Below are 10,814 nucleotides of genomic sequence, written 5' to 3'. Positions count from 1 at the left end.
GCTCTCTCTCTTTCTCTCTCTCTCAAATAAATAAAATCTTAAAAAGAAAAGAAAATGAGAGGGAGAACTACAGGATATATGTGGGTTATTGCCAAAACTTTGGCTTTTATTGTGTTGCTGTCTGTCCTGATAATAAGCTGTAGAGGGACAAGGGTGGAAGCGGTTAGATGCGTTAAGAAGCTACTGAACGGATCCAGATGAGAGGGAATGATGACTTGGGAGGAGTGGTGGAGGTAGAAAGACGTAGTCGGATTCTGGATGGGTTTCAGAGGTAAAGCTACCAGGATTTGCTAATGGTTTGGATGTGGTTTATGAGAGAAAGAGAGCAATTAAACATGAACTTAGGCCTAAACTTGGGCCCCAGATTTTGGGCCTAAGTAGTTGGAAGTTTGGAGTTGTTATTAACTGAGGTAGGAAAAACTGTCAGTGGTGCTGGATTGCAAAGGGAAGATCAGATGCCTGGTTAGGGACAGCTAAGTGAGTGTGTTGCATGGCAGCCACAAAGCCTGGAATGGAGAGATCTGGCTGGCGGACACATTTGGGAGCCATCCATACATGGGTGGTATTTAAAGAGATAAGCCTCAGTTTGCACGTGAGGTAAAATTTCCAATTCCAAAGTTGTTGTCTTTTTAGACAGTGATGGTCCAGACAGGTTGGTTTTAGGTGTTTTGACATGCCTGAAGCTTGTCTGATGATAATACTGAACCCAGATCTTCTCTCTGCTTTTGCTTTCAACTTCACCATCATGTTCAGTGAGAATGCATCTGTTGCCAGCTGGGGCTAGCCACCGGTGAGCAGTCTAAGCCTCCCACTTCTCTGAGTGGCCAAGGCCACTCAGAGACAGAACTCACACTTTGTTGTAGTTCACAACAAAACAAAACGAAACACAACAGAAAACATCCAGTTCCACAATGTAGTGGTGAATAATGAAAAACTTACCGCAGATTTTGTAGATTTGGTAGTAGAGAAGAAAGTTGACATGGCACCCCACATAGATAAAATGGACCAGGAACTTCCCCCTTCTTTGCTCTTTCCCCTCAAAGTTTTTCTGAGGCTATTAGCGGTCACACCTTCATTTTCTTCCTTCACCACTGTCACTATCTCTCAGAATCCTGCTTACTCCCCAGATAATTCACTTTTGGTTTTGGGTTGCTTACCCTCCACCCTCTGCAAAACAAAACCTCTCCCTGCACGTAACCAAATCGACTCTTCTCACAAAGCAGTTTAGCGGCCTTCTACTGTAAATTATGTTCTATTTTAAACATTTTTCAGTCTTCTTTACTATCGTGGATATTATACTGTGCTGTCCAAATTCCCCATTCAGCTCTGAGTGACTTATTCCCTCAGCTGATGGGAAGAGGTATCTTTGGTTGAAGAGAGCTGCTTTGCCCAAATTCATTCCCTTGAACTAAGGACAAGAATGGCTCAGCCTCCTCGCCCTGACTCAGGACAACTGGAGAGGGCCATTCCAGCTTTAAAGCTTGCTGTGGGTTCAGTCGAGGCCATGTGTGGTCACACTACAGCCCGGCTTCTCCCTTTCCCTACTCACAAGGGGTTGATTCTGAGAGTTCTGCTTAATAAGCTCTCTGCACACTATCCTCTTTCTTAGAGTCTGCTTTCTGAGGAAACCAGCTGCAGCACTCCCTCAAATGTCACCTCCTTCCAGAATATTTGAGATTGAGAGAGTTTTTCTCACACTCCTTCTGAGTTGCTTGCCCTCAGCTGCTTCTCCTCCTCGTGGTCACCACTCCCTTTGTGGCTGACCCTTTTCCTGGAACTGCTATGTTGCTCTGTTCTGGCAGGTGCCCTTCTAGAGGACTCTCTATGTGCAGGCACCATTTCCTTCACTGGCTCTTGTTTTTATTCCCTACAAATCACCCATGCCAGGCTACAAGGATATATCAGAATTGTTAAAGCATTGGAAGCAACCGAAAGCTATCACAACGAAATATGACCGACATAGTGCAAATAGAATAGAACAAAATGTTAAACCCATTATCGGTGGTCCTTCATGGGCACACCCCAGGTTTTTATTATGTTATTTATTTTAACATCTTTGTCTCACTCCCCATCTCCCTCCACTCCCCCAACTCCTTCACCCCCATCCCCCGCACCCTGCACAATGCAACAAGAATATCATTTTTTTTCAAACATCCACAGTATACTATTCCTTCTTTTTTTGAGAAATCCTACCCTCAACCTATAAGACGTCTAGGAACATTTTCCTTAGTCCATTTCTGGGAGTATTAATCTGATTCCTCAAGTCTGGGCATCAACTGGACAGTGGGCACTGGCACTTCAAGTGTCTCCTCTAAGGTCTAATTGTCAATGTAATATGACAGATATGTCTCCTCACTTTCCCTAGGCACCTGGTGGTTCACAATTAAGTTATCTCCTAAGGGCAGATTCTTTCTGAACATTTTCAGAGCCAGTATTATCTAATTCCCTATCTCCAATACTGTATCTACCAGTTGATTTCCTGTTTAAGGGGATGTGTTATTTCCGATTCTTGAGTTATAAGTTGACTCATTTTTCATTTAAGCTTTCTCTTAGCTTCTGAATCTGTTATAATTCATCCATCTCATTCTGCAACCTCTCATGTTGTGAAGCTCTTCTCTTCTTTCTTATTCTTTCTGTTTTCATTTCATTTCATAAATTTGTTATTTAAAAAAAATCATTATTGTCAGTTTAATAGGATTTTAGGAGAACCCAAGACAACTACATGTTCAGTCCACTATGTTTAATTCAAGTTCCAAGCAGAATGCTCTCAAACAGTTAAACTTTTTCTTCATAGACCCTAAGTTTAAATAAAATTGTAGAAAAGTCATTATTATGAAATATAGGAATTAGTCATCAAAAGAATTTGTTGTAGCATAAATATTTTGGCTGCCATTGAGGTTAAATCATATTGAAATAGGAGGAAAGAGGATTTCTTAATAATTCCAGATGAAATATATTAAAATAGCATTTCAATATAAGGATTTATGAATATATCCTATTAGTTCTTCTGAAATTCCCCAGTCCTTTCTGGGGAAATCTTCATCCTTTTAAAACCTCTAAGTGAGAAAAGCAAGCAGAAAGGAATATTTTCCCCAGTAAGCTTTTTCTTAACATTAATTTATGTTTTTTGTGTCCTATTTTTTTACCTCAGTCTTTTTCAGTCTATAAAGTAACATATTTTAAAAATCATGGATGTATTTCATTTTTAAAGATGAAAAGATATGCCTTTCTTACTAGCAAGCCAAAGAGTTAGGGAAAATAAAACTTTGTTCTTGAGTGTTAAATGGACAAGTTCGAGGAACACACAAGGCAGTGGGGAGAAATGAGACATACTTAAGAAGGATTGAAGTCCTCCTTCTCTGCAGAGGATACATTCCAAGACCCTCAACTCAGAGAATGAACGAATCCATGGGTAGTACTGAACCCTATAGATACTAATTTTTTCCTACACACCTATGATAAAGTTGATTTTAGTTTAATTTAGAAGTTAGGCAGAATAAGAAATGAACATAATAACTGGTAATAAAATGGAACACTTCTAACAATATAGGGTAGTCAAAGCTAAGTAAATGTAATCTCTCTCTCTCATATCTTACTGTACTGTACTCACCCTCCTTCTTGGGAGGTTGTGAGATAAAATGCCTATGTGATGAGATGAAGTGAGGTGACTGATGTAGACATAATGACAGTGATGATACGTCAAGGGGGGGGGGTCACTTGCTTCTGAACCCGAGGCTAACTGTGGGATGCTGAACCACAGAGAAAGGGAGGACTACTGTACATTACAAATTTAAAATGCCTTTTTAAAGCACTGCAATATGCAACTGCTATGAGATGAGTAATACCATGTAAAATATAGTCACTGAGTTCTATTTTTCAAGGGTTTTCAAGTGATACTAGAAAATTCTTGTCCAAGGGGAAAAAAAAAGATCAAAGTCTCTTTTTGAAGAGTAAAAAGATGTTATTGATGGGACAGGGGATTTACAGGACTCTGGATTCATTAGAGAGGGTCCATTTCTTTATAAAGATAAAAGCATCCAGAAGAGGTATAATGCTGACATTATCTTTAAAAAATACAAATAAAAACCTGGAGGGATAAAAAGGGACCATGCTGTTCCAAATCAACAGAAATAGTTTAACCTTTTCTTTACTGCATTAGGGGACTAACCTATATTCAGTGAGCCAGCTGGAAGTATTTTGCTGATTAATTTGCCATCTTTAAAGGTGATTTCTTTGACTTTTTTTTTTTCCAACAAACTTCCTTGTTTCCATTGTTTGGTAGCTTTTATATGTACCGTCATGCTAATGAAATAACCAAATGGGAGATAAACCACAGCTTTCCTTTCTCTTTATATCCAGTGGTAACCCTCAAATCTGAAGCCTCTTGTTCTTCCAGTTCTCCTAACACCTCATTAAGGTGTTAGACTATCTCTTCTAAATTTGCAGGGTGGGAGTGTTGAACACCTTCTGTTGAAGACTGACAGGAATATTACTTTCTTTAATTGTGGCCACTAAGAATACACCAGAATGCTTTTCTGAGACAACTACTTCAAAATAGATTTTTTGGGGGTCCATAATTCACATACTTTGTATGATCCACTTCAGCGCAACTTGTTATAAGTCATGTCAATAATACTATTGTGTTAGATATGTCCATTGAAGACATACATGTGCATCTTAAGTTGAAACACGTGAACGCACATGTGCATGCATGTGTGCACGCACACACACAAACACACACAGAGATAGTGATCCTTCCCTGGTTGGTGAAACTAAAGCTTGGAGGAATATACACATGTCCTACATACCTCAAATGACATTGGATAGGAAAATCCTAGATTCTTTTTTTTAAGATTTATTTATTTATTTGAGAGAGAGAGAGAGAGAGAGGTGCAGGCAGGGGAGGGGCAGAGAGAAAGAGAAAGAGAGAATCTCAAGCAGAATCTGCACTGAGCATGGAGCCCAACGTGGGGCTTGATCTCACGACCCTGAGATCATGACCTAAGCCAAAGTTACAAGTTGGATGCTTCACTGACTGAGCCACCCAGGCATCCCAGAAAATCCCAGATTCCTGGAAAACATTGGAATTCTAGACTTTGGTGAGCTCCCTGATATGCCTTAAAACAGTTATTCAGTCTTATTCTTGTGTTGGATGGAACCATATGGTAGCTGCAGTGAGAGCATTTTGTGGTTGACTGATTTAAAACCTTATTCTTAGGACAGGTGATTTTAGCCAATGTTACAGTCTAAGCAGAACAAAATACGGCACAAGCAAAGAGGTAAAGAAGGTTGGAGTCATTCTGTATAGCGGTGTGGACAGCTTAGAGAAGTCAACAAGTAACAGAGAAGTACCTCCAATGCAGCAAGTTCTTAATATCCCTCAGCCTGAGGTCTTGAGGGGTGCGAGTGTTTGAGCAGAACCCTGTGAGAGCTGCATTTGCGAGAGCTCCAGGCTGAGGAAGAACGTAGTCTTTGCCAAACTATGGCCCAGCAGGCAGAGCTGGAGTCGCTGGAACTAAATATCCAGTGTAACTTCTTTCTCCAAGCCTCCCACTGGCAAAACCCAACCAGGAGCCCAAAGGCAAGGAAGCCCAGGTGGTACAGTCTGCAGAGGCCAATTTTCTGGGTAGAGAGCCAGATGGAGAAGAGAGTAGCTCCGGATGGAATGCATGAAACATTCACTGTAAAATGAAAATGTGATCCGATTACTTTGAATCTGAAATTACTTTGAAATTAAACTGAAAATGTGACTCTGTAAAACTCAGCTACTGATTACCGATTACACGAAGGCACATGTGATAAAGAGCAGAGCATAAACGAACAGTTAAGATTGGAATCCCAAAAGAATCTACACATTTAATAATATGCTCAGTCAATATTGTATTCATCTATTTATCCATTCAGTCATCTATTTGTCTATTCAAGATAAGTGGTTTACCATAAAATGTGGCTTATATTTGAAGCCTGACTTAATTTTTAACAAAAAACAAACAACAGCTTTCCCCTTTTTTAGTATATAAGACAGCCAGAATTAGAACCCTAGAACAATAGGTATGATTTTTTTTAAATTTTTATTTATTTATTTGACACAGAGAGATCACAAGTAGGCAGAGAGGCAGGCAGAGAGAGAGAGAGAGGAGGAAGCAGGCTCCCTGCTGAGCAGAGAGCCCGATGAGGGACTCGATCCCAGGACCCTGAGATCATGACCTGAGCCGAAGGCAGCGGCTTAACCCACTGAGCCATCCAGGCACCCCAAACAATAGGTATGAAAGAAATATATATATGTAAAATATATATACATATATATATATATATATACAAAATTTATATGCTAAATTTTAGTGATAATTAAGTTCTAAGTGCATATGCAAACACATGTGGATAATTTTATGTTCCAGAGCTAGATAAAGAAAAGGGAGAAGAAACTGGGCCTGTTGGAGCAAGAGAGAGAGGACTGGGTTGAGTTAGGTTGGTTAGTAGGGAAAGAGTGCTACCAATAAACTGAAAAGGCAGGTAACAAACAGCATTACTTATTCATTTGTTCACATTTAGTCCCTAGAAACAATTCTATGGTAACAGCAATGAGATCTTCCCCACAGGGAGGAAATTAATGGAAATTTATTTGCACTAACATATAATCATATCAGATTCTTTCTTATTTCATTGACTATGGGACATAGTGAAAGAACTGATAGGGTGAAAGTTAAGTTGTGTGTTTGGAAAATAAACTTATTGATCGATTCTCTATACCTCTCATGTGATTGTGTATATTTGGGCTTTAATTCTATATACTCCTGACTATTCCTCTTAAACTCATTCCAGGGTGATAAATTTAGTACAAAGAAAGCAATTGCCTAACCACTACTAGCCTAAAGGGCCAGGGATCCGCATCTCAGTTAATTTTTAGGGTTCCCTTGGTCTTGATCTTTGGTCTTTTTTGAAAAATATAAACTGTTTCACATTATCCTTCCTGGTCTTCTTGGCCTTCATCTCTAGAAATATCTCTTTCTGTGCTATTATGGATATTGCAAAGCATACATGGACTGCTTTTGCAAGTAATCAAGTTTGCTGAATATGTGTATCACCAAGACTTGCTAACTTAGTGCTGAAGTCTTATGAGCTTCCTTTGTTTATCTCATATTTCTCAATATTGCATCTTTTGTCTTCTGTATTGCATATTCCATACATTGTGTGATCGAGCTTTGTGTGCTACTTCAGCATGCTAGTTAGGAGCTGAGCTCTGGACTTGGGCTGTCTGTGTCTGAGTTTAGGCTCCCATGTTTACTTGTGAGCTGTGGGACTTTGTCATTACTTAACTTTACTCTGTCTCAATATCTTCTTCTTTAAAGGTGACAATCATTAATACCCAAACTGCAGGGTTGTTGTAAGAATGAAAAGGAGTAATCAATGTACTGGCGCCTAGCCCAGTGCCTAGCATATAGGTGATCCTAAATAAATATAATTATTATATTATGATCAATACTACTTGAGGCTCCTCCATGTGGGAGGCTTATACTTCCCACAGCATTAGAGTTAGATTTGGCTAAATGATTTGCTTTTGCTAATGAAATATGAGGGAAATTGATGAATGCAACTTTTATGAGGAAGTTTTTAGAGCAGTGCAAGCGTGCATATAGATTTGCTCTTTCTGCCATAATAATGTATTTTCAAGATAGCTGTGCTCTATGTGCTGACACCATAGAATAGACACATCATGGAGGAGACTGAGAGCTGGATGACCAAGGATCAGTTTCATGAGCATGAAATAAACTTTTGAGATTTGGGGAGTTATTTGTAATTGTGTATAGCTTTAAAAAAGCATATATATTCCTCATGTCATCAGAATTCATTCATGGTCATGTTGTTATTTGTCCACTGTCTTTCTATCGGAGGTCTTTTTTTATGTTTCTTTTTATAGAGTAAAACACATGTCCTATGGGCTCATGGTAAAGTTGATCATTTGGTCAGGAAAAGACTTGAGCACTACCACCCTTAAGACAAATCTATGTTAACCTCGGCTCTGTTCCACCATTGTCATGTCTCCATACTTTTCTGAGTGACATGGTAATTTATGAAAATTTAGTTATAAAATCTTGGTGTTTTTTTCTTCTAAGAATTTTCTGCCAATGACGGATAATTTAAAAGCTTATTACTATTTTTTGCTTAGAAAAAGTAATGCTTATATATTTCAAGCGTATACTCACATTACCACAAATTGTTAAAAGAAAAAAGACAACAGCAATAATGGGAATTAATTTACTTAAGGCTTTAATGTGTTCCTGAATTGCATGAAAATAACAATTATGAATTTGTTGAAGAGCTCATGAAGAGACTAAGATTTTTAAACACTTCATAAATTTTAAGAAAAATTCGCCTACATATTCCAATTATATTTAATAGTACATGATTATAGCTTTCAATGATCAAAACTATTGTAAAACAAATAATTTTTTGTTAATAATCACTCCCCAAATTAATCTTTTTCTAAATTTGAATTTTCTTGAAGTTATTTTATGGATGTATCCTGTCCTCTTAGGCAGCCATAAGGAACTATAGAAAAGAAGGTATTCCTTTACAGGAAATTATAATTATCTTTAGAGAAGGAAGGTGTGTTATATTGTTCTTAATGTTCAGAAATAACAACTGCAAAGTTAACAGCAGAAGATTTAGAATGAGAAACCGGACAAGGAGGGTTATAATGGCAAACTGACTTTAAATACTAATTCAAGTAATATCAAAATGTATTGGAAAACATACATGTTACCATGTATGGAATTTGGGCTCAGAGGAAGAACGTAAGTTAGAGGCGATGATAAGCATAGTTTCCTTTTCTCCTTTTCTTTCTCTCTCTCTCTCTTTTTAGTACTTAAACAGAAAAGGTAAATTACACAGGGGTTTTTACATGGGGAGGAGAATACTGATATAGAAGATATGTATTAAATTAGGGCTCTTAGTTCTGGATTAATTCAGACCTACCGTGGTCTTGGGCTAGTTACTTAAAACTTCTGGATCTGAATTTCCTCATTTGTAAGATTGAGTCAGATTGGATAGATAGATAGTCAGATTCTAAAATCAGGATAGTGAAGATCTGAAACTTCATGAAATTCTGTAACTAAGCACATTCTTTAAATTTTATTTATTTTTGTTTGTTTGTTTATTAAAGTAAGCTCTACACCTAACATGGGGTTTGAATTCATGACCCTGAGATCAAGAGCCTCATTAAGCACTTTCTTTTTAAAATACTGGTTGGGGCGCCTGGGTGGCTCAGTGGGTTAAGCCACTGCCTTCGGCTCAGGTCATGATCTCAGGGTCCTGCTCAGCAGAGAGCCTGCTTCCCTTCCTTTCTCTCTGCCTGCCTCTCTGCCTACTTGTGATTTCTGTCAAATAAATAAATAAAATCTTTTAAAAAAATATTGGTTAATTGGAGGCATCTGGGAAGCTCAGTTAGTTGAGTATCTGACTCTTGGTTTTGGCTCAGGTCATGATCTCAAAGGTTGTGAGATAGAGTTCTAGGCCAGACTATATGCTCAGCAGGGAGTCGGCTTGAGGATTCTGTCCTCTGAAAATTTTCTGGTCAAGTCATTATCAATGTTTTTGAAAACAAACTTTGGGGGTATGGCAGATATTACAGGTTGTTTCCTTCACCCATTCAAACTCTTTCCCCCTTGTCTTTCTCTAGTATTGGTGCTGGAAAAATAAATAATAAATAAATACAAAATAAAATTTACAACCCAGCTTCTTTTGCAGGCAGGATTGATGATATGACAAAGTTCAGTGAAAACTAAGGAAAAGATTGTTTAGAACTGCAGGGAAAGGCTGTTTTCCTGGGTACATGTGTTACCATTTTTATATCCCCCCTTTCGTTATCCTATAGAAAGTTGATCTGATGGCTAGAATGGCAGCAGCCATTTTGTGATACTAAGGAAAAGGCCCTGACAAACCACAAAACCTTGCCTTTCTACCCTTCAGCTACCAAACTAATACCAGTAGCTTCCTATCTTCAGATGTCTATGGTTTTAACAAATAAATAAAACTTTTAGTTTGCTCAAGCCACTGTTTATTCAGATTTTTCACAACTCAAAGCAAACCTTAATTCTGGGAGGGACTGAAAATAGATTCCCTTAAAAAAGGCATCCTAAAATTTGTGTATGTTTATTCATACGGTGAACAACATTATGCAGCTGTGTGAACACTCTACGTTCAAAAGGCAACATGAACTTTATGCTGTCACATCATAAGGTAATGTTATATTAGAGCTGAAATATAACTTAATGATTACTTTAAGCATACCGGAATCCCCACCCCCAAATAGCATTAATTTGTTCATGTTTTCCTTTCACTTAAGTGGCATAAAACCTATCTATGTTTAGCACTATTTTCTAATGAGGACTTTACCTACCAACAGTATGTATAAACATAGGCATACACCTCTAAATGTATATCTGGATTTTGAAATCTTTTCTTCCAATGTAAGCTGATTAGCTATAGATGTGAGGTACCTTAGTATGAAATACTTACAAAAAATGGATAGGAAAGCTATTCTTCTAAAAGAAACTCACTGTGAAAGCATAAAAAGGAAAGGTTTTTCTCTGATGGTTTCATAATTCAAAAACTCGGTGTGACAGCCTGCTAATGTGCACATGAGAACAGCATTTCACATTTGCATGGGACTAATTGCAGTTCAAAGTATTTCATAAATGAGCAATAGGTTGTGATTAAAACTTACTATGACCCACACATTTTTGCATAAGAAAGGAATTATTAAAAATAGAGGCAGCATATTCATCCAGTTTCCATTCAAAATTTAGCAAGGG

Source organism: Mustela nigripes, chromosome 4 (genome assembly GCF_022355385.1).
Source record: "Mustela nigripes isolate SB6536 chromosome 4, MUSNIG.SB6536, whole genome shotgun sequence".
NCBI lineage: Eukaryota > Metazoa > Chordata > Mammalia > Carnivora > Mustelidae > Mustela > Mustela nigripes.
Note: the sequence above shows the minus strand (reverse complement) of the source record.